The 25714-nt window shown below is 35.6% G+C and overlaps 1 protein-coding gene and 1 long non-coding RNA gene across 2 annotated transcripts in view; both read left to right on the forward strand.

Moving 5' to 3' along the window:
- Window positions 1-25714, forward strand: part of LOC108716137 (laminin subunit alpha-2-like) — a 433274-nt gene that overhangs the window by 305592 nt on the left and 101968 nt on the right. The window lies entirely within an intron of this gene.
- On the forward strand, window positions 1753-8773 carry LOC121393698. Its single transcript, XR_005961269.1, has 3 exons — window positions 1753-1772; window positions 6036-6153; window positions 8722-8773. It is a non-coding gene; the product is annotated as an uncharacterized LOC121393698 (long non-coding RNA).

Consider the following 25714-nt stretch of genomic DNA (forward strand, 5'->3'; position numbering starts at 1 on the left):
TGTCAGGAGGAATCAATGTTTCCGGTCCTGATACTAAGACATTTTAACAAGATCCAAAAATCACATGTGAAACATGAATTTAATTAAATCACATTTGCTTATTGGAGCTGCAGAGGTAGAAAATCGGGAAGATCCACCCACTGCACTAAACACTAGTCAAGGTGCCTGGCATTGCAAAACTTAAAACTACATTGTTTTTTTGTAAGTTAAGTTATGTATCACCAATAATATCATATTATCATCATATTATTACAATAGTAAACTACCTTATCAATGATGAATTAAAGCCTACAAACTGTATTAATTGCCATCTTTCCTCGATTTACATTAACCAGAAGCGTAATATACTACAATATACATTAAAAAAAATCTTATCTCTGATTAAGAAAACATTGTAAGGGACAATTGTTCCATTGAGATCATGTCGGCATCATTATATTAAGCTTTTTGATCCAAAAACATTCCCTCTGTAGAAGCATCTTAGAACCTATCACCACCTCTCTTGAACTAGGGGGTATATGCATTATGCTATATACTTAAAGGTGGGCAAATGATGGCCCTTTTCTAAAAATTATGCTTAGCCACAGGTTTCAAAGTTTTTTTTAGTCCCTGAAAGCTACTTGATGGCCAGTATATACATATGATACACACACACACACAATATACATTAGAATGGGTACCATCAGGGTTGATCTAACTAATAAAATGTAAGTTATTTAACAATTTGTGTTATTAAAGGGTAAAGTATAAATATTTAGTTTCTTGTCTTATTGACCAAGTAACCAGGATTAGATGCCATATATTTATTCTAGCAAGACAGGACATTAGGTCTTCGCCTATTATAATAAGCATTTTTTTAGTTGTTTATAATCCCCATTACTAATAAGATTATGAAATGATTAAGCCACCATTTAGTTGTCCTTCTCAAGGGACAAAGAACTATTTACTGTTGTCAAGTCCTGTAATAATAAGGCTGCTAAAACCAGGGACCAGTACCCTAGGCACTGCAGGTTTATTGCCACTATATTTATCCAATTGATTTTGATTTCAACTGATGGATTGCATCTTGTTCACAATTTTTTTGGATTCAGGTGTTGAATACATTCTCATGATGGTAACAGGAAAATGCGAAAGGATAAATGTTTTCATTTGTTTAAAATTGCAATCTTTTCTAGTAGAGCAAACCCATTGTATTTTCTAATTTACTGCTGCTGCTGCATTTTTAGTTTAATCTTTAAGAATCCCCAAAGAGACTTCATTGAAAAATGGCTTATTATTCTTAATGACAGGAAACCAATCTTGTACCAGATAACAATGTTTTCATAGTAAAGGTTTCACCTTGAGTTTGTTTTAAAAGCTTACAGCATTAATGGTGGCCCAAACTGGAAATATGCCATTAACTTTGAAGCACAGCGATGAGACTGCCCTTTCAACTTATGAACTCCCAAATTATAATTAGAGGCAGGTCCCCCCTGCAAACCATAGAATCATAGTGAAACATATGAGTGCCCCACAAAATGGCCAACTAACAAGACATGAACATCGAGATGACAGAGGTAAGAGGCTTTCCTGTGAACATGCTATTTAACAGGTCCGTCCTATAAAAAATGCAAACCAAGTCAATTTATATTGGTTGCTTATTTCAGCATGACTGGAAGTATCTTGGATCGGTAGATGGAAGACCTGTTAGCAGAGAAGATTTCATGGATGTTCTTTAGATATTCAGTATATCCTAATTAAAGCTGCCTATGGAATGTACTGAGACAAACCAGGTAAATATGCTCAGAGGTTGGTTTGCCAAATATTCATGTATGAGAAATTAAATATAACCTTTTTAAGGTAATGAGCTGCAACATTTGCTGTTATTATAGGAAACATTCAACAAATTAGCATTCACTATTGGAAAACATATTAGTTTGGTGCAGCAGCTGCAAATCATTTATGCTGGTGTCCTGGGCATGCCGACACTTTTTATATTGGGGAGGTTGTGCATCACCTGCAGTTTGCACCTTGGGCCAATAGTCCAAAGCCACTTTATTTAAATTATAATGTTTATAAACATTTTGCATGGTGATTGGGAACTAGTTAGGTAATATCCCTGCCAGACCTGTTCTGAACGCAAACAAGTTGCTGCTTACTTCACAAAGATACTCAGACAGGCAAAAAGTAGCTCTGTGTTCCAAAGTTTATTATTTATGTAAATGTAGCTCTGGTTGTAAATAGCTTCTGTACACAAAAATATTTCCTTAGTTCTGACAGTGATGGAAAAAGATCTTTTATTAAAAATATCTTGTGACTTGCATATGAAATACTGACATTCTGATCTGAATAAAAAAGCTGTGTTTTCCCATTTCTGAAAAAAAAGAAAAAAAAAAACTTTTCAACAGTTTTTTTTACTGATACTGTTTGTCTCAAGCTCTGAGAGCATTTTACTAAAGGGTCACACTTGATTTAGACTTATGACACACAGAAAACCCCATCTAACTGTGTATGTTGTGTGAGACAGACGAGAAAGTGTTCCACATGAAGGTGTATCTATTAAGACATTTTTTTGTAATTTAAAGTTGTAAAGTACAAATGTTTTTAAAAGGGGAATTATCACAAAAAATAAAAACGTAGCACAAGCTTTATCAATGCTGAAATAAGACATTTTATTAAATGTAATAAAAAATTCTGTACTGTTTCTGAATAATCAAGTTACTCTTCACTATTGCCCTTTCAGTATCTGTGTCTCTCTTCATTCTCTCCTCATATAAGAGTTTGAAGTCAGATTTTGATTTGACAGTTAAGTCAAATACCTTTTTTGGGGGGGTTATATTGCCTAGAAGACATTTTAGACATTTTAAGACACTTTTCTCACTTGACAGGAATCCTGTCACACTACATTCAGGATTTTGTTAGATTTTGTTTGTGCTGGAGTCAGTTACTTGAATAATATATTTTGCCAGGAAAGGGAGCCCATCCACAAAAAGTTAAATCTAACTTTCAAAATCTGAGACAGATACTGAAAGGGGGAATAAGGAGAAAACTTGATTATTTCAAGAGCAAAAATTGAACTGATCTTTTATACATTTTTATGTCAGTATGTTGAAGTTTATCTTAAATTTTTCCCAGTTATGCCCTTACTTCACCTTTATATAATCCCAAAGAATATAAGCAACATGCTAGTTCTTGGTTATTATTTCCCTCTTTGACTTGTGACTGAAGCAGAACTTTCTGAATTTAATCATCCCATAATTCCTATATCTTCACTAACCTGGAAGAGCCACTGCTGCCTGGCCCTCCCTAGACATGTCTCGCTTGATAAATACAGCACTTACTCACCACAACTCCAGGAAATAGAAAAGAAAATCCTTAAAAGGAATCTACTTTAAACAGATCCAGATCCAATTCAGCAGGGCCGGAACTAGGGTAGGCAGAGTTGGCATGTGCTTAGGGCGCCAAAGCAGGGGGGGCACCTACCTTCTCTGCCACCTGCCTAACCCTAGTCTGGTCCCCTCTCTAGACTGCCGGCTCATGCTTGCACATACATTCTCACATGCGCACCAGCATACGCTAGCAGGCACTGTGGCTGCCCAGGTTGCCTAAGGCAAAGGTGTACAAACTTTTTGCAACAAGGGCCAGATTTGGTGAGGTGAAAATGTGTGGGGGCCGACTATTCAGCCTGACATTCTTTGAACCATTAACATCACTTAACTCATTTAAACAAGGAATCACGTAGCCCATAGCAGTAATAGTTGGGCAGATTAGTAAAATGATCTGCCACTTGGTCTATACTGCTGCCTGTGCATATACACCAGACTAAAATGGGCAAGTTAATTTATAAAATATTCTGCAAAACCTATAAATAAAGCAATGCACAATGTGTTATGGTTTTGCAATTAAATATTCAGTTTACTGGAAATATATTCAATACAACAATATGAATTATATGTCATACAAATACAATATGTAATACCACCCAGTAATAGAAAACAATTATCAGAAAGCAGATGCTTTTGGGCAAGGTGAGAATTACCCAACGTTTTGTCACAAACCATTGGTAAATTTGAAAACGGGTTGCAATTGGCCCCCGGGCCTGACTTTGGACATGCCTTGTCTAGGGTGCCCAGATTTGTGGCGAGGCCACAAAGACCCGGGCCTAGGGCGGTAAAGTATTAGGCAGCATGCTGCCCAGCCGGTTCTGGGAAGCACTGGAAACATGCAGCTAGAGCGGGGGGCGTCCGCCCGTGAAATCCTGCCGTTCATAACTCAATATTAGGCATAGGCCATAAGACAGTTGCACACCACACGCGTACTTTTGGAAGCCAACTAGCCCCCAGCCTAGTCCGAATTCCTACAACAAACAACACGGATTGGCTTGATTTATACATATGTTAAAAGAAAAAAATATTATATTCTCACACTATTGGTAAAGAATAGAACATCAGATGGTACATTAATTGTAATACAATGGTTGTGGTCTACCTATTGGAATGCACCTCATGTCACACTCAATATGTAAGTCGAACCTCGCATTAGGGAGCACATTTTGGATATCAGAAAAGGAAATCTGGACTCAAATGTAGCTGGACACTTCAAAGAATGTAACAGTGGAGATGTCACAAAATTATAAGCAGTAAGTGGAATCACTACTTTAAGGCTACTCCACTTAGAGACAAACTGGATTTTTTATCTCCAAACAAGGAAACTTTTGGGCTAGTCCACACGGGAGATAGCCCTGCGTTTGCCGGTCGCGCGACAAAGCGCCGCGCCAGTCGCCGCGACCGGCGCAGGCCGACAGTTTGTATGGGCGCCTATGTAAAAACGCCTGTGCTAACCACACGAGGCGATGCGCTTTTCAACAGTCGCCTGAAAAAAGCCTGGCGAGCCATTTCAGGCGACTGTTGAAAAGCGCATCGCCTCGTGTGGTTAGCACAGGCGTTTTTACATAGGCGCCCATACAAAACTTGTCGCCTGCGCCGGTCGCGGCGACTGGCGCGGCGCTTTGTCGCCGCGACCGCAAACGCAAGGCTATCTCCCCGTGTGGAATAGCCCTTTAGGTTCAAATAGGACTTTGATGTAACTTGCTTTTTCCAGATGACCTGTCGCCCTTTCCCTTCTCTCTCTACCTTAAGCTGTAACCACTTATTTATTGACAAACTGCCTTTTTAAAAAACTATATGCAATGAAATGAATATCATTTTGAATGGTCTATAAATGTTCCATTATATTTGCCCTCCACCCAAAAAATCCTCTGGGGCATTTAAGTGATTTTTATCTTCACTTTTGTTTTGTTTAACAACCCTGCATGTTATTAGGCCTCCCTTTCTTTATGACCAATAAATGATTTTTACTTAGTTTTGTTTTAATTTTTGTTGAGAAAATCCCATTAGTATGTTTTTTCAGTTATTGATATGCAACCATAGACTGGGGTGGAGAGTGAGATGTCCCTTTTTGACCTCTTTACACATTATTAAATGTAATTCATTGGTTCCATTAGTATACTTCTTTATTTTTCTATTTTACGGGTCTCTTTATTGTATACTGAAGCAGATTAAATAAGTTTTACAGTATTAGAAGTAGTATTATTAGTGGCATTTTGTAGCCAGCTTAAGATTTGATGTAGGTGAAATCACTGAGGTAAGCCAATTTTGTTTTTAAAATGCCAGACTAATGTTTAGAAATTTCCTAAATGTTTTTTCAATAATATTCAGATAATCTGTTGCTGATTTTCAAGTTGGTATAGTGACTATAAGGTATGAGAAAAATAGTTACATTATTACATTAGTTAAAATGATAAATAATAGCATTACATACTCTAAGGATATGTTACGTATTAAAATTATGTTTATTAGAGTTCTTTATGCTCATATTATTTACATGTACAGGTATCAACTATGTCCTCATTTGATCTAGCATATCAAAATTAATCAAATCGAGACATTTTGAAAAAAGATTAAAAAAAAAGCTCTGTCCATAACTAGCTGAACTGTGAAAACCAAGCACATATTGGCATTCATATAAGTGTTTGATTTCTATTTAATATTTTGCAGAATTTCTGAGATTTCACTGGAAGTAGCAGAGGAAGGAACATCTTTTACCATAAGCCCCAGAGCATACTTGATCGAGAAATGTGAATGCCCACAGGGATATTCAGGATTGTCATGTGAGGTAAAGGATTATTCTCCAGAGTTGTTATTAAGGGACAGATTAATCAAAGAGAGATTTGGGAATGCCAAAAAAGCCACGTCAATCAGTTTGATAGGGCAGTACAATCAAATTGAAAAGAATAGTTAAGTATCCTATCTGAACCTTCAGGAATAAGTGACAGGTCAATGAACGCATTAAAAAAAGTTTACTCCAGTACATACAATCAGTAATTCATTGTCAATTTTCTTGGCCATTCTAACTCCTGATTGGAATTCAATTCAACCAGAAACTGATCCATAGCAACCAATGAAAAATCTGCCGCAACATGTCAGTAAAAATAGATTTTACATTTAATTTAATTTAATTAATTGAGATGTTTTTATTGCTCTGAAATTTCTGTGGTCTTTTTAGACATAAAGAGCAGAAACTCCACCTAATTCAAATCAAATTTTTAGTTTGCCTTTATCAGGGTTTTCATTTTTATAAATCATGACGTTTTCCTTTTTGAATTAAATTTGCTTCAGATTTTCAAATGCATGAGGGATTGTTTTTCTTCTCTCTATTCCCTTAGCAGATAAAACACTTGCATGAGAAATCTCTATTCAGTATAGCATATTGCTGTAGGAGGCTGCAAATGTGCCTCAAAATGAAAATTAATGTGTGTGTATGTGAACACACAAACATACACCTATATGTATTTTGATATGCTTAAACAATTCACATGGTTTAAGCAAGGCAATTCCTATCTTGTGAAATTGAAAGGTACTTTCAGATACATTGTCACCCGTGTAGAAAGCAATTTCACACGAGCAACAAAATGTCCTGAGTAACTTTGGTAACTTCATTTTCAAATACATTTCATTGGAAGCAGCTACAAGCAACCAGTGTTCTCCTCTTCAAAAGATTAATACTTTTTTTCCAGCCAACATTAAGAATTAGGCTGTAGGCCACCAATAAGCATTTACCTACAAGAATGCTACCGACTACTTTATTACTGAAATACTTTTTAATAATTATGCAGATCGACAGAAAACCCAGTTTAATGCTTTACTGAAGATTATGGTTTAATAATACCATAGGTAATTAAAGTGTATCCCGGCATCTCATTACATTTTATAGCCAGTGCCTATCGTGGGTTCTCAGAAAAATTCCCTAACCAGATAACCAGAAACCAGAAAGTAAAAATATTGAACCATCCACCAATAAGAATAGCGCACAGAGAAACATTGAGTCAATGCATAGCAGTACTAAAGTAACAAAAACAATAAAATTTGAAGGCTGATTTCTCAAAACTTGAAAAAAAAAATGTGAAACCACAACAAAAAGCAAACAACTTTTTTCATCACGTGGTACCTTATTTTAAAATGATTAATTTTGCATTTTTTGTGGAAAAAATGTTGCACGCCAGAAAGAATCACATTGTTCCATTTATTTTCAATGAGGCTGAAAAACCTGAATATTTTGAAAGTAGTTAATAAATAAACTAACTTGAAACTATTCCCATTGACTTCTATTCAACCTCAAAATACATATAGACAAATTCAAGAGGTCCCCTGCACTCAACCCAGAGTGCAGAGGACTCTTGTATTTGTCTATATGTATTTTGTGGTCACAGCCTCATTGCACCCCCGCCTAATGGTTTTAAAAATTTGTGGTGAGCACAACTTTCCCTGTTTGTTATAGTTATACAGGAGCAGTGACCAGCTCCATGTTGTAGCTCCCACCCTTCCCAGCTATAGTCAGGTGATCCCAATGGTGGCTAATTAAAGGGCAACCAAGTTTGTTAGTTTTACTTTGAAAGCAGCTAGTAAGTTGCAGGTAAAAACAAAGTCCCTTTGTAAAATCTATAATGAAGCAATAGAATTCTTAATGAATCAGATGCAATTTGAGTGAAGAACTAGCCAGATATGGGATGACTTTGACATGGTTGGCTTAAATATATTGCAATATATGGACAAACAATCCCTGTTTTGTTTAAAGGGTTTTTTCTCACAAACTTTTGTATTTTTTCTTTACTAAATCCCAACTATTAAGGTTTCAGAAAATACTGGTTTGAGTATTCAAGTCTTTTTCTCTGCATTTTTTTCTTGAATGGAATTTTTTCTTGAATAGTCGGCAGTTCAAAGTAATAGTACTAAAAAAAGGACTGTATACAGTATGCCTCGACTAGACAATGACTTTTTCTCCCCAGCAGGTCGCGTGACATTTTGTCTTAGTTTGGGTCACTTTGACTTCTCCATTGTTTATTAACAATACCGGTCCAGACTGAAGGAGAAAAAACATTCTGTTCTAAATGTGTTTTAGATGTTTCAATACAGTTCATAAGAAAACCATAAAACAAATTTGTTTCATCAGCTCAGTTGATAAGATTTGAGTTTACATAGTGCCATAGTTTAAGTTGGGTTGAAAAAGGACCAGTGTTCATCAAGTTCAACCCCTCCAACCAGTTACAGCTCTGCAACATTAGGTGTTTCCAATGATTATTATGTTGGCTTGTTACAACAGTGCAGGTATAATGTTATTGGAGGTGCATTAACTTTTGTTGTCAAAATATCAGTAAAAATATGAATTTTAAAATGGTTTTCCCAGGCTTGTGCCCCAGGATTTTACAGAGTACCTCCAACAACTCCCGGCAGAAGAAACTGGTCCTGCATTAGGCCACTTGTGTGCCATGTCAGTGCAATGAGCACAGTGACTTATGTGACCCACAGTCTTTCAGTCTGTCAGGTATGATTCACATTCTGCAGTGATGCTGTAAAACTTGATCTCCCAGTACCTCCCAACAGCTTTTAGCTGCATAGACCAATTGCATTGATTCAGGCTTTGTCTAAGGCACTATTGAAAAGTTGCTCCCATGTTATAGTGAAAATAAGTGTAATGAATTTTTTGAGTATATGCTACTTGAACTATTTTTTTGTGATATTGAGAAACTAGTATTGACGGGAACTATTTTGTAATATACTGATTTTCTTTCTTGTACCTGATAACCTTGAATTTAGAAAACCAACTTTTCAGTGGACTCTTGACCCTGCATCTCCAAAACCGATGTTAACTCTCTTTTTGCCATTACATCACCAGGCTTCTGCCAGAATATTGACATTTTAACAATGACATGACATGAGCCAAAATAAGTAGATACTAGGCAAGCTGTATTTCAGTGCAACCCAGCACCAGTGCTGAGAAAACTAGTGTGCCCTTTACACTATCCCCCAAGGGCTATTCAGCTAGGTCTGACAGTACAGGGCGATTGTGTTCTGGCCATGTTACCTTTGATGCCACAGGTAACCTTACCTGGTTATATGTTACTGTTTCAGGCATGTAAGCACAATACTGCGGGGGATCATTGTGAAAGGTGTGCACCAGGATTTTATGGGAATGTTAAAGGTTCACCAGATGATTGCAAACCATGTGCTTGTCCCTTGCTGTTTCCCAGCAACAAGTAGGTTTAACTGAACATTATGATAGTGTTTTGTTTTTTTATGAAATTTATGTAATTTATGCTATTTCCTCTTCTCACAGTGTTTATTTCATTTTAAGATATCAGTACCATATATCTCAAGTAATCTTTGTAGGTTTGTAAAACAGATTTGCTGTGCTTTCCTCGTTTTACCTTGTGTAATGTGCACACTTAGCAATCCCTGCTAGAATTTAAAAGGCAAATGGAATCATTTTTATGGCACCTTACTGCAAGCAAGGCAAGCCATTGAAGTATTGATGGGGACACTAGGAGATTAAGTAATTCATCCAGGGTCAAAGCAGTTGCTGCAGGGAATCGAACCACGGCCTTTAGCATGAGATCCCACATCAAAGGCAGAACCTCTGCAACAACACAGAAGCAAGTGTTTAACTTGCTCCGTTACACACCATTAATCACACACATATAACAGAGATGGGATGAAAAGCTGAAAAAGAAGTGAGTTATAGGTGCCCAACATACTGAAATCTTGATATAGACATACGCATATGAAAAAGCTGCACTGCAGTTTACTGGTTTCCGACACCCTGTATTAATTATAGCTTAGTTTAGCTTTCATAAAATTCCTATTCCCTATGCAGGTACTGTTTCTCCAGTACTCAAAAGCACACAGCAGACAGTGGAATTGAGTATTCCTTGTCTGAATAACACTGTGATGTTTTAAATATGCGGCATCCCTATTACAGATCACAGAAATTGTAAAATATTATCTGAATTATAGTGTAATAAGGAGAGATTAAGAAGGTGATCAGAAGGGTATACAGTGTGTCAAGAATAATCAATTTCAGTCATCAGAGACAGAACTTTTGATTTCACCAAAACAATATAACTTTAGCAATTCTCTTCATAATGTTATAATGTGATAAAATAAAATTGTTCACAATAAACAGCCAGTTAATGAAAGGCAGGGTATAACTTTTTTTATAGCTCAGAAACATATCTTATTTATTCTTGTTGCAAAGTTTTTCCCTAGCAAATTATTTTCTGGCTATCAGTTTCAAAAGTGTTTGTTCATGTAAACTCAGCATTTCAAAAATGGTTATAAGCCTTGGATCTATTTCCGCAGCATCAGAAATGTGTTGGATAATGAGTTTGTGAGTAGTAGATCAATTTGTTTACATTTTTGCAAAGTAGTAATTTTATTGCCTTTTCAGGCTCTATTGATTTAATGTTTTGTAATTGAGTAAACTGCAATACTGGCTGTACTAGGACAGGGAGGGGTAGGAGCCTAGAAAGGAACTGGTTACTTTTCAGCATAAAGAACTGCCACATTTATTCTATGGACCACCTGATGGATTTAAAATCATATTTACTGTCTGGTTCTGGAAATGACTATGTTGCTATGTGGTGACAGGAAATGGAATAGAAAAAAGTGCAAGAAAGGTGTGTAAATGTTAGATAAATCTGTTTTCCTGTATTTGTAACTTTGAGTCTACAGGGACTTGAATAGAAGCTGGACCTGTAAAAAAAAATAGTGCATTACAGTTTGCTTTAAGATGGTATCTGCTAATCGGATCTACTCACAATCATCACATCGAAACCTTGTGAGTAGATCCGATTAGCAGATACCATCTTAAAGCAAACTGTAATGCACTATATACATCCTTTATTTTTATTTAGATAAATTGGGACGTAATCCACTCAGCGCACCAAACCGCGAATTACTCTACTCACAGGAATCTGCATAAAATAAATTGGTTAATTTTGGTTCTCCACGTTTATGTGTGTGTGTGTTTGGCCAGTATTTTATCATAATTTATGAAAAGGTTGTGTTTTTCATAATTTGTTTTATTTTGCGTTTTTTTGGCATTTTCGATGTAAGTTCATCAATAAACCATACTCTGATTTTTTAGTTTCAGCCCAACCTGTACCTTACAAGGAACAACTGACTACAGATGTACAGCTTGCCCTCTGGATATGAAGGCCAGTACTGTGAGAGGTAAAATTTACATTAACTAATAATGATCACATTACAACATTAAGGGGCAGATTTATCAAGGGTCGAAGGAAAAATTGTAATTTTTAAATTCGAATTTCGAGGTAATTTTAGTGTACTTTGACTAGGGAATAGTCTAAATTTGAATTGAATTTTCGACTATTCAACATCTTAAACCTGCTGAATTGCTGTTTTAGCCTATGGGGGACCTCCTAGAAGAATGACTTTGGAGTCATTTGGTGGACTTTGAAAAATCAAAGGTTTTTTTTGAAAATACTTGATTTGAATCGAACGATTGAATACATCCTATTCACCCAAAGTTAAAAAATTTAATTTTGGTTGGTCTTTTTTTATTAGAATTCGAGGTGATGGGAGTTTAAAAAAAACTCGAAATTCAACCCTTGATAAATCTGCCCCATGGCAATGACACAAGTGGAGTTTTTTTTTCCAACACCAGAAAATTCCTTGCTATTGTGGGTGTTGAGAATCCATGCAGGTGCAGAAATACCTTTGTGCATATTTTGTACATTTTAGTACATATTTGTATCAGTTCTTTCCCAGAGGTGTTCATTATATCAAAAAAAATGAACTGAAAGGAAAGATGGACCTAAAGTACCATTTTGAATCTCTACCACTTCTGATGTGAGACTTCTTTACACCTAGGTGTTGGATGATTCCCCTTCCACATTGAGAATGCCTTTAAAAAGCCCCATGGTTTCTATTTTTTGCACTTTGAATTGTTGATTTTATAAGCTTATGTTATTAACCTTAAGCTACAACCATTTGTGTGTGATCTTCAAGTTTTAGTATAGGATAAATTTGCACAAAATACCTAATTTCTTTTTGCTCCGTTGTATTTAATTTCAGATGTGCATCTGGTTACACAGGTAACCCAGGTATTCCAGGAGGTTCCTGCCAGGAATGTGAGTGCAATCCTTATGGCTCATTGTCTCTGATATGCCATCCATCCACCGGCCAATGCACGTGCAAAACTGGATCAACAGGGTTGAAGTGTGCAGGCTGTACTGATCGGCATGCGCGAGAAGGCCCAGTGTGTGTGTGTACGTATACTAACCAAACTCATCCTAACTGTGCTTGTTTTCCTCTAGTTTGCAATGGTCTAAACTATATTAAATTGGTTAACTCTGTTTTATAAGGCTTTCTGAAATATCCATGCTAATTATAGTTATGTATTAATTTGTTTACTGTAAACATTTAAAGGCCTGTGGATTACCATTTGATTTTTACATAAAGGTGTTGTTCACCTTCAAAGTAACTTCTAGTATGATGTTGAGAGTGATAGTCTGGGACAATTTAAATTTTTTTCATTATTTGAGGTTTTAAGTTATTTGGCTTTTTATTCCGCAGTTCTCCAGTTTGCAGTTTCAGCAATCTTGTTACTAGGGTCAAAGTTAATCTAGAAAACATGTGCTGACTTGAATAAGAGACAGGAAAATAAATAGGGCCTCATGGAAAGATGAGTAATAAAAAATTAGCAATAACAATACAACTGTGGCCTTACACAGACTTTGTTTTTAGATGGGGTCAGTGACTTCTATGTGAAAGTAGGAAAGAGTCAGATGAAAGCAAATAATTCAAAAACGATAAAAAATAAAAAATGAAGACCAATTGACAAGTTACTTAGAATTAGCCATTCTATAACTTACTATAAGTTAGGTATACACCTAAAACACCTTTGCTAAAATTCAGCACACTAAATAGGACATGTTCAAAAATTTGTTCTGTCTGTCTCAGCAAAAATTAGAAAGTAACAAGGTTTCTGAAAAATTAAGCCACAAGTAGTATTCAAGGGCAGTTAATTCAGTGTCAAAAGCTTTAGTAAAACTGATGCACATGTATTTGATTTGTTAGTTGGTGGGAGTTACTTGTGTTTGGCCAGCAGCTACCCAGACCTGTATACAATGTACTCTCTTTAGGTAAAATAATGTAGATAATATACTAGAGTAGTTCAAATATTAGTACCCCACTCCTCTTTGTTAGGGATGTAGCGAACTGCCGAGTATGTGTTCGCGAACGCCGTTCGCGAACACCGGCAAAAAATGCGGACAGTTCGCGAACTTCGAACATCCGAAAATCGTTCGATTCGAACGATCGAAGGATTTTAATCGTTCGATCGAAGGATTTTCGTTCGAATCGATCGATCGAAGCCATTCGATCGAATGATTTCATTCAATCCAATGGCTTCGATCGTTCGATTCGAACGACGATCGTTCGATTTTAGCGATCGAATGGTCGAATGGTCGAACGAATTTGACGCGAACGCCTATTGGCGAACGTAGCGCGGCGTTCGCGAACTTGCGGCGAACTAGTTCGCCGCCGAACAGTTCGCTACATCCCTACTCTTTGTAAGACCTGTGCCAGACTGCTGTGTTGCTCTCATTCTTAGGATCTGTTCATTTTGTAAGGTGGTAGGATAAATCAGGCTGATATGATTGTTTGCTCCTCAGGCTAATGATTGGATAAAATTACAGCCCCATGCAGGACACAATAATGATTTTTCCAACTTTCCCTGACAATTTTAGTTAAATTTCTGGTCTGGTTAGAGATCAGTGTAACCTGTCATGTTGGCATCATACAGTAGAAGGCAAATAGCAGGGATTCTGTGCTGCATTGGACATTTTCAGTTATTTAAAGTTATTTGTAAAATCAATTGCTATTGAACGCAGCAGCATTTGCCTAACTCCTGTTGTTACTTTTTATACAATGTTGAAAAAGTTCCCTAGCATCAGCTGCCTTCTCTTACATTTCATCAATAGTCTGAGCCATTAGGACAAAGATTAGAAGGGGACAGACAAACATTGCTTTCAATAGCAATACATATACCAATAACTTGGAAACCATAGAAAGGAATGTATATTGCAAAGTAACTTAAAATTATGTTTTCTTTTACTAGGCAAAAAATATTTTTTGGGGTGACATTTCCTTTAAGGGTGTTTGTTGAAGACACAATAGGGCTTCCCTATCATGAACGGGGCAGGGTAAAATGATCAAAAACAGGGCAAACCACTGTGTTTTCCATATTTTGCACCCTGCCCTAAGGGTGAGGAACTACAAGCTTGGGTATTCTACAAGTGTAAGTTTCTGCCCTCCTTCAAATAATATAGTGCACTTCATTCATTAGGGGTAGCCTGGGGAAGGTATACAGACTTCCCCTATCCTGACCTTTACCCACTCCCTGACTTGCATGTCATTTAGACACACAAATTAAAAAGTGCCAATGGGCATAGGGTGCAAATGAGCCCAGTACTATTGGATTGCAGGAACAGGGTTGCCTTTCACACGCTGGCACGATGCTTTGCAACTCTTGCCAATATTTAATAAGGTGAGTGGTGCAGATCATAGATATGCCTGGTAAGCATGTGCTTTTTGAATAAGCTCTGTGTCATTTTGCATCCCCTTAATGCCCTAGCACTTGAGCCGAGGCACTACATGTCCTGTCTTAATAGACATAGTTTTAGAGAGATTTTGTTGATGGTTTAATAATGTGCGTAAACAATGTCCGTCTGAGTATCAGGATATGTGTGTTTAAGAATTTAAAAGATTAAAAGAAAGAAAAACTCCTGCAGTTGCTTATACTGCAAACCCGCTGTATAATACATTGGTGCTAGAATTGAGTGTTCAAGGCTTTCATTGTTAATATGAATGCATTAATTTAATTTTGTGTGAGGAGTGTTATGTGTCCTCGAGCAGAACCAGTTTAAAATTAAATCCATTCATGCTCATTAACACAAAGTACCACTGGCAAAATATTATATTCCTCAACACTCAATCTTTTTAATTTGGCTGTAAATTATAGCTATATTCACCTAAGACTTGCCTTTACTTCACACACTTGGAGTTTATGAGCTATGCCCCCTACTTATGTTAATAGGTGTAACTGAAAGTAGTTGCAACTCCCATTTGATTTTCTGGCTTGCTTCCTTGAGTAAGTCTATATCAAAATAGTATGAGAAAAAGACACCATTAATCTGCAATTAGTTGCAAGTTCCTATGCTATTTTGGTCTATGGGACAAAAGATTAGATCATTTACAATTTAGCTACCCACTTGGAGTTTAAGGGGACTGCACAGCAGTTTCACATGGATGGTGGTCATAAAGTGATATGATTTCTCATTCAAAAGTAGCCAACTGCAGTTGTATTGGTCTGGACTGAATTATTTCCAAAGGGTTTCTAAATAATGGTGTCACCCCCAAATATAGTAATGGTATAACACTGGCAAGAATATTTATATCTGTTTTAAAACAATAACAAAAATCAATATTGTCAGGAATGATTTATATCCTGAAAAAAGTGCACTTGTAAAAGGTTATTTTACACAGAAATGGGCCAGTGGAAAAAAATTAATTTGGAGACAACTGAATTCTACAATCTGGTGATGAAAGGCTGAAGGTAAAAGTGTGTTGTGATTACCTTGTGCATGTGCCTGTGTTTCTTGATGTTGCATTTCTGATGGTACTGAAGTTTTCACATGATATGAGATTGATATACTATTGATTGCATGCCTGTTACAAGAACATAGCATTTTAACAAAAGGTTTGTTGTTTGTCATGTAAAATGATCACAGATGAAAATGATCACAAATGAAAAACAGAAGCCTACTAAAAGAGTAGTACATTTTTGAAGCTTTATTAATGTACATTAAATAGTTCAGAGCTTTCTAGTATTGGTATTAAAAATATAATATCCCAATATGGTTACTCTAATTTCTGCATTCTTAATATTAATATAAATAAGTTTTAATGGTATATCTAGTACGCCACACATTCACTTGTTTACATAATGTACTAGTTAAATATGCCAACCAAAAATAGCAATAACAAGCATAGCAGAAATATAGTTTACAGATATAATGTACATGATCAAATATTTTCTAATACGGGTATCAGATCTATTATCAGGAATGTTTTGGACCTGGGTTTTTTCAGATAATTGGATCGCCATGTCTTAAGTCTGCTGCTAAAAAAAAAAATTAAATGGTAAATAAACACAATAGGATTGTTTAGCCACCAATATGGATTCATGCAGCTTAGTTACTATAAAGTACAAGGTACTGTTTTATTGTTATAGAGAAAAAGGCAATACGTTTTAAAAATTAGAATTATTTGCTAAATTCTAAAAAGTGGACTATGTGAGCTTTCTGGATAATGGGTTTCGATCTTAGAACATTTTTCTTCAAAAATCTGCATACCAAAAACAATATTGATTAAATACAGAACTGGTATGGGATCCGACATTTGGAATGCTTATAAACTAGCGTTTTCTAGCTAAAAGGTATTTATGTCATTTGGAGCAACAGGTTCAATTTCTACTAATATACTATGGTGCATATTTATTATGCTGTGTGAAAAACAGCAGAATAAAAACAGTGTACAATTTTTTTTTTTTTTTTAGAGTGACTTTCACCACAAGCAGTGTAAAATAAAGGTGGCAAAATTAAACACACCTTGATAAATTCACCATTTATTTTACACAGCTTTTTACACCGTTTGTTTTCAGTGAATTTCGTTTTACAAAGCATAATAAATATGCCCCTGTATAAAATTTGAAAACAACCCAATAATTAACATAAATTAATGCTAGGATTTTTAACATCAGGTACAGTGCACTGGCTTATTTCAAAATCAGAGTGAAAAAGTTTATTTAGTCTCTCCACTGTGGGGAAGGCATTTCAGATTGCACAAGCAATTAATTAGGGAAACGTTGAGAATGATACAGGAAATATGAATATGTTTTCCCCAGTTGTAAAAAATATCTTTTTCTTATTTCAGAGGTTTATATAATGCTATTTTGCATCGTGTAGTTGGGTTAATTATGAGATTAGCATCACAAGCATTTGTAGACTATTATGTGCTGTTTGAAACCCCATGGTGCAGAAATATTGAACATCTGCCTATAATGTTTATCAGGAATAAATATTCTTTCCTGTCCTCTTCACAGTTTGTGATGATGAATGCACAGGGCTCCTTCTTGATGACTTGGAACAGCTAAACCAGATGGTCATGAGTGTTAATCTTTCTGGCCCATTGCCTCCACCTTACAAAATGCTGTTTAATTTTGGAAATCAGACTCAGGAATTAAAGGTAAATGTACAAGAGTATTATTATATAGAGTATTAAGAGTGGTATCGTCTAATTCAGAATTTTGCTACTTCTATGTTGAAGAACGCCTAATACTTTTAAGTGTACTGAGATACAATATTCTCCCCAAAAATTGTGATGGAATCTGTATAAGGGGACCTGGCTGACACAATGGCAGTCCTTTCCTTCACTTGCTGTTTGGAACTGTTAATCATTGTCTTCCACTTGTATAAGACATTTGAAGTACAATGAAATACAAGTGAATAGAGGTGCTCTTTGTGTACTTTGTTATGAGCAACATATTTAGTCAAATTGCAACTTTAAAAAAGAAGGGAACTTTTTTTAATAATCAATCAGTACTGTCACATCAAAGACATTTGCATAATTCTTAGGTAGGCTATAAAGTGCTATAAAAATTATTTTCGTGATCATTTAATGATCAATCAGTACTGTCACATCAAAGACATTTGCATAATTCTTAGGTAGGCTATAAAGTGCTATAAAAATCATTTTTGTGATCATTTAATGATCTGTTTGGACAATGATTTATTTAAAAAAAAATACAACAAAAAGTGAAAAATATTAAGAAACAGAAAAAATGAAATGCTTATGAATTAGATCACTCAGTTTGGAATAAATTACTGGTAGAGTTTTTCATTATTTGCCTTCCTCTTTTGCCATTTTCCAGCTTTCTATTCTTGCCCTCTTCTATTCACCTTCAAGTCTGTTGCTGAAACCACTGCCTCGTTGCTAGGGTTAAGAAGAACAAAAGGTTAAATCACTGGGAGGGTGTCAAATCTCAGGCACCCCCCATTGATTATAACTGCTTACCTGGTACCCCAGGCCAGGCCAGTTCACAGGCATTGCTGTGAAAGCTCTTTTGGAACTCTGTCTTCATTTCTTTGGGCATCGCAGGCACATGTGCAGTGGAGTGAAAAAGCCGGCTTTTTGTATTTGGCTTTCATTCTGCTCCAAATGTGACTCCAGACTAGAATGAAAAGAAGACAGAAAAAGACAAAGAAGATGGAGATGAGGAGCTTCTTTTGAAATTCTCCAGGCTGGTGCATTGTTTAACAAGCAGGACCAATGGCCCAGGGTATCAAGTAAGCAATTATAAAAGCTGGGGTGTGCCTAACATGTTGACACGTCCCCAGTGATTTACATTTTAGTTTTCCTTTAATTGGACTAGAGAGCTGGTGAAATTCTGAAGAGCTGCTGAGGCAAAAGATAAATAATTCAAAAACCACAAAAATTAAATAATGAATTGGAAATTCTAATTGTCTCTGCATAAATTACAACTTATTACAGCCATGGAAATAGTGAAAATATTTCCAAATCTCGAAATGGAACCAGAGTACTACGCAACATGCAGTACAGGAATTTTCTAAAGTCTATTTACAATGCTCACATACTTGTTCGCTGTAGCAGTCAGCATGGACTCTCCTTGTGGCATCTTTCTTTCCAGGAAGTTACAAAGCATAAGGGAATACTGCAATTCTTTTACAGTTTTTCTTCCAGTTTAATATAAATCAACAATCCTGATAGCAGGAGGGTTAGAGATTTTACATCCCAGACCTAGTGCAATTGCCAGATTTTCTTTTGAAAAGCCACCTTTGATAAAACAGAGCAGTAAACACTTTTTATTCATTACTAATTCATAAGCTACAAAAAAAGGTGTAAAATATTCAGTAGCTCCACATGTTCAGATTCACACAATGGAGAAAATGATATGACTAAATAAATGAAAAGAATTTAACACATTTTTCACTTATCATTAGGGTTGCAATGCAGGTATAGAGCCAAAAACTCTGAGTAATTCATCCCAAATAATGTAGCATTTTAATATTGCAGAACTTCAACAGAAACCTGCAGATTCAACAGTGTAGGCTGGTTTCTATGGAACGCAATTTTTCTTTCTTGTTTGCTTTAGTATTATTAAAGAATGCATAAAATATATATGTTTACCAAAGGACGACAGGCTTACAGTATGCATTTATCCAAATAATAGTCTTATCAATAAGAAACTGTCTGGAAATCATTTTCCATTTCTGCCATTATGAGCATATTAATGCAAAAATCCAATTAATTCCGAATATGAAAAGAGAAATGAAGAAGTAGGTAGAGACATGGATCACCTTTTATTGCCAAGGTGCTTGTCAAACATGCATGACTCGAAAAAATAGATAGAATGTAAACACATCAATACTGAACTGATTTATGGAAGCACTTGTGGGGAATAAAGAACAAAGCAGAATAATACAGCGTAGAGAATCCTGCATATACAGCTGAATCCATATAATATGAACTGAAGTATAAAAAGCCATTGAATTCATCAAGGGACTAGGCAAATTAATATAATCAGTATAGTTTTTACACATTGTTCACAGCTCATACAACACAGACCTAGAAAGTTTGTTTTTCTGCATAGAGTGTTTTAAATTTCATAGGATGTGTAAGCATCTAATGTACAATGTATTAGTAATATGTTTCTGTTTTACTAGTAGGGAGTATTTATACTGGTTCCCTCTTTTAGTGACATGGAACCAGTCTGTGTGATGGGTGTTTTCTTGTGCTTAGTAATGTTCTACAGTTCAGGGAAGCCCAAGCAGTGATACATGCACTGTATATAAAGATGGCTAAAATAATTCCCTTGATACCCCTCAGGCTCAGGCTTAATGAATACAGAGCTGAGGTAAGCAGGCCCCAGCACCAGTCTAAGATGAGAAACAGAACCACATAAACAACCTTAAAGGAGAAGGAAAGATTAAAACTAAGTAATCCTTATCAGAAAGGTCCATCTAAATATACCAGTAAACCCCCAAAGTAATATTGCTCTGAGTCCCCTGTCAAAAGAAACATCACATTTCTTTCCTTCTATTGTGTACACATGGGCTTCTGTATCAGACTTCCTGCCTTCAGCTTAAACCTCATTGCCCTGGGCAAGAGCATGCTCAGTTTGCTCCTCTTCCCTCCCCCCTCCCTTCTCTGCTGTAATCTGAGCTCAGATCAGGGAGAGACTCAGGCAGGAAGTGATGTCACGCCATGTTAGTACTGCAGCTCCTATCTTAAACAAACAGAGAGTTTCTAAGGATTTTTACTCAGGTATGGTAAAACATTCTACAGAATAAATATAGCATTCTAGCTTGCACTATTGCAGCTAATCTATTGGCAATAAAATGCCTCCGTAGCTTTCCTTCTCCTTTAACCAGTTTAGGGCCCAAGTCCTCTGCTGAGTTTCTCTAACTACTGAGTATTGTTTGACATAACCTGATAAACCTACATCTCTGCGGGTCCATCCTGAGTTTATGGGTTGTTATTATAAGCTGGAAACAGAAAATACCAGCACACAAGACTCAATGTAAGCTGGGATAACCCCTGCATGTTTAATGAAGTGTAACTAACGTCATTTTATAAGCTGCAATATTCTTTCTAGAACTTCATAGACTGCATTGTTTCCAGCTACAGGTAGCGATGAGCTAATAGTTTCGGCAGGCATGGATTCGCAAAAAAATTACTATATTACTATATAGATAGTAATACAAAGGGTGTATATACATGTACATAACTATGTATTATAGTTATGAATCCATGGAAAACTCATTCTTTTACAAATATACACAATATAGCCTGTACAATTCGAATAAACAAAGTTGCTCAAAGAAAATATGTAATTAGATCAGCTATACACATCCAGTTTGTAATAATGAATGTGAAATGATGGATGAAAACCAAGTAAAGATGCTCTGTGTATTCAGTTCTTACAGTCCTGAAATGTTTCTTATTAACTTCCAGCATTTACTGTCTCCTCAACGAGCTCCAGAAAGACTGCTCCAGCTGGCACAAAACAACCAGGATGCTCTTGTCATTGAGATGGATGAGCTACTAAATAGGGTAAGGATTCTCTGTAATATTAAGAAGAAACAAAGTTAACATGGTTTAAGAGCGTGTATAGAAAACATTTGCCTTTGATGTACCAGGTATCCCGGTGGATTCTACTGACATAATCTGTGTATTTCTAAATGCAAATAGGCAGGTGCCAAAAACTGTGGACTGGCTTTTGGTAAATGATTTTTGGCATAAACTGCGTATTTGCAGCTTTGAACTCACAGTATTAACTTTTAATACACTCCATTTACATTATATGTCTCGGCTGCGGGGGGAAATTAAGTTTGATCTCTTGTGAATAAACCTATTAAAATAATGCAATGGTAGCCTTGCACTATTCCCATAAAATGCTTTGTGTGACAAACTGCCTATGAAATCATTTTACGAAAGCTTTAAACAAGCATTAAACTGCAATATTAGAACATAAATAATGTAAAAACAGCTGGATTAATAAAGTAAAGTGGTGCAGAGGATCTGAAACTGAATTATTGAATTGTATTACTGTATAATGAGGAGAATGGGTAGGCTGAAGTATAACAGCACAAGACAAGATGGCAGAAATTACTGTCCAGTATATTAAAAGCAAAATATTTAGCTTAAAAAATTTTAATTTTTATAAAATTTACTTTTCTCCAGCATTTTGCTTGCACTGCTTATTACATACTATTCAAGTCTCAGCTGCTCACACTTAGGTGGCAATACATAACATTGTGTAATCCATGTGCAATTATCTTAAAATCCTTTGCCTTTGTGGAGGCACAGAGAATGGGAAAATAAACTATTTTCTGCAAAATGTTAAACTTACTACAAGATGTTACACTTACTAGAGCAGCATAATGCAGTGTACTTCAGAGAAATCAGCAGCAAACAGTTTTTAACATTAAAATGGTGCATTTTAACAAAGTTTTGCATTTCGCAGATAGAATGTTATTAGCAAAGTTGTAAACATAATCAATTGTGACAGAATGCTATGAAAGTGTATTTGTAAAATACATTCTCTATATACTAAAGGCATTCATACATCCAGTTTTCCCTACTCAGTTTTTGAACATGAACATATTGTTGGCGCTCGAACAAAACCAATCCACTATACGTGAAGAATTTACAGCATAATCACTTGTGAAACTGTTGGACTTTATGTTAAAATAAAATAAGAAATAAAGTTAAAGGCAGAGTAGTTGCAGCTGGCTACCTAATAACTCAGAGAAACAGAACAATAAAAAAAATAGCAGAGATGCAGGTTGCTATATGCCGTGTGTCATTACACAGCTGTTTTCCTGGTAAATCTAATGGGAAATGCTATTAACGATAATGATGTTTTGTAGCATCCAGACTTCTGAGCAGTCAGAAAGTTGTCTACTCCTGAAGCTGCTTTTACCGAGGACAACAGACTGAGGTTACCTTATACAAGAACAGTAGCAATTTGATGATTCATGCCAATGAACATGCCAATGAACATGTTTTCATTTAGCGCTAATAGATTCAGTGATAATCAATAACTGTTTAGTAGCTGGAAATCATAGATATATTTCTTTTTTTGCAATTTGTTGCTGACAATTGTGTTTGCCTGTAACATACTTTAAAAATGGTGCTTATGGGTATCAGAATCAGTTTTCCTTAGGTGTCCTACCAGCTGCCCTACTAAGAGATAGGAGACCATCGCTGTGACACACACTAATTACTATAAGTACATATATTTTTGAATATTTAACAGGTCACACCCCAAAAAAAAGTATAGACAGAAAGTTTGGTGGCAACGGTGGAAAAAGTGTTGCCCCATTCAGGTGAATCAGTAAAGTGGAAACTTAAGAATAAAGGCTAGTTAATGATGTCGATGTTTAATATGTATATATATGTTTTTATACAGGTCATGGACCTCCAAGGTAACTTCTAATATCCTCATATTTTGCAACTGGGGGTACTTTATTTATTATAATACACAAATTTGAGTGAGTCATGTGACAGAAATGACATCAGAACTTACCGTTTATAGCTGATGACATCAGAACACACCGTTTATAAGGATATAATTTATATATATATATATATATATATATATATATATATATATATATATATATATATATATATGAGAGTTACAGAGAAAATGAAAACAATGTATTTAAATAAGCATAAAACTGTCAGGTACAAGCAGGATACTGGGGATTTCACAGTCGAAGAACAAGGTAGAGAGTGGTTAGACTGACAGTGCCGCCAGGTTAGATATGCAGACTAAGGAGGAAGCAGGAACTAGGTCACATGAGGACAAGTATAGAAAACAGGGAAACATTTTATTCAGGCACAAACAGGTTAAACAAGGTAAGTACAGGATCAGGCACTACACACAACAGAAAAGGTAGGGTAGGTACAACCAGACAGGCATAGTTGGCGACAGTGCAGAAGCAAGGTACCAAGGGGTTAAAGAGAGTATCAGGGCAGGAACTGTTAGAAACTACCAAAAGTCAATAAATGGGAAATTTAATTGCCTGGCATGGTGATTACAACACAATGGCAGTGATGTTGCCACCAGCACTGGGACTGCTGAAGAAGCAACCAGACAAAGACAAGAGCAAAGGTCATACAGTAGGCATGGCAGGTAGAAAGCTGAAAAATCAAAACAAAAACTGTCTTCTTTTTCTGCCTGCTTTCAAATGGGAGTCGCTGACCCCATCAAAAAAACAAATGCTCTGTAAGGCTACAAATGTATTGTTATTGCTACATTTTTTTGCTCATCTTTTTATATATGTCCTTTCTTATTCACATTCAAATTAGTGCATAATTATTTGGACCCTAGCAACCAGATTGTTGAAATTTCAAACTGGAGATAATAATGAATAAAAAGCTAAATAACTCAAAAACCACAAATAATAAGAAATCAAAACCAATTATAAATTGTCTCAGAATATCACTCTCTACATCATACCAAAAGTTAATTAAAAAGGGCGTGCTATTCCTTTAAAGGTTAACATGGCACTGAAATGCAATGCTGTAACATCACCAAACCAGTGGCTTTGTGGATCAAGACATAAGCATAATGTAAATACACAGCTGGAATTGGGACCTTTCAGAAAATAATAATGAAATGTGTCCTTATAACACATAGAAGCTTTATATATTATTTTAAATATTATTTTAAATATATTTATATTTTGCATGTGATGATGTCACAGAATCCCCCATATACATACACCAAAAATCCCTATGAATTAAGCTTTCAAGGGATTGAAAAATTGATTTTTAAGGCTTTCCCAGAAAAAGAGGTTTTTAGACTATAGACATATTTCAATCAGTGAACAAATTATATTCAATCTATCCATTTCCTTTTTCAAGACGTATCTACTATTGTTTATCAAAGGTTTCCCATCCCTGATTATGAAAATAGATGAAAATCAAACTCACCGCACATAATGGAATTTATGTTCTACTGAAGGCACAATATTTAATTGTTTTTTTTTTATATAATCAATAGGCTATAGATTTTTCTTTACTTTGTTTTATTATTATGAACAAAAGTCAAGCAATATTTTTCTTTTGTAATGCTATACCTTGCATCTAAACATCTAACAGCAATTCTCTCATTATTTCTAAAACAACTGGCAGGCTGCTAAAGTGACTGCAGATGGAGAGCAGACTGGCAAGGATGCAGAAAGAACCAATAAAAGGGCAAAACAACTGGAAGAGTTTGTCAAAGAGACACTACTGGCATCTAAGGGTAAATCAATATATCAATATTATTTATTTGCATATTTCAGTAATTAGTTAAGGTGAAAAATTGGTATCTAGAGGGCTCCTCCAAATTAACAATTGTGCATCATAAACACACAAAAACCAATAATAACATTGGACTTTTTCCTCATCCACAGAGCTGTTTAGACAAAAATAGTCCCAGACATGTGAAGCTCTATATAGATGAAGAAGCAAATTTCATAATGTGAAAATAAAACAGTGCAAAGAGAAACTAGAAGACAGTATATGAGTAACAGATCACAGGCAATAAAAAATAATTTTAAAGCCACAAAAAAAAATGTAAAGACGAATGTGTTCTAGGCGGTTATTTCTTAAAGGTCTACTGTCATGGGCAAATTTTTTTTTTTTCAAAATGCATATATATATATAGATGTGTATATATCATCTTGATAATGGTCTTTGATCAGGACCAAAATGTAGATCCTTTTGATTATGTTTTT

The sequence above is a fragment of the Xenopus laevis genome, chromosome 5L (genome assembly GCF_017654675.1).
Source record: "Xenopus laevis strain J_2021 chromosome 5L, Xenopus_laevis_v10.1, whole genome shotgun sequence".
In the NCBI taxonomy this organism is placed as follows: Eukaryota; Metazoa; Chordata; class Amphibia; order Anura; family Pipidae; genus Xenopus; species Xenopus laevis.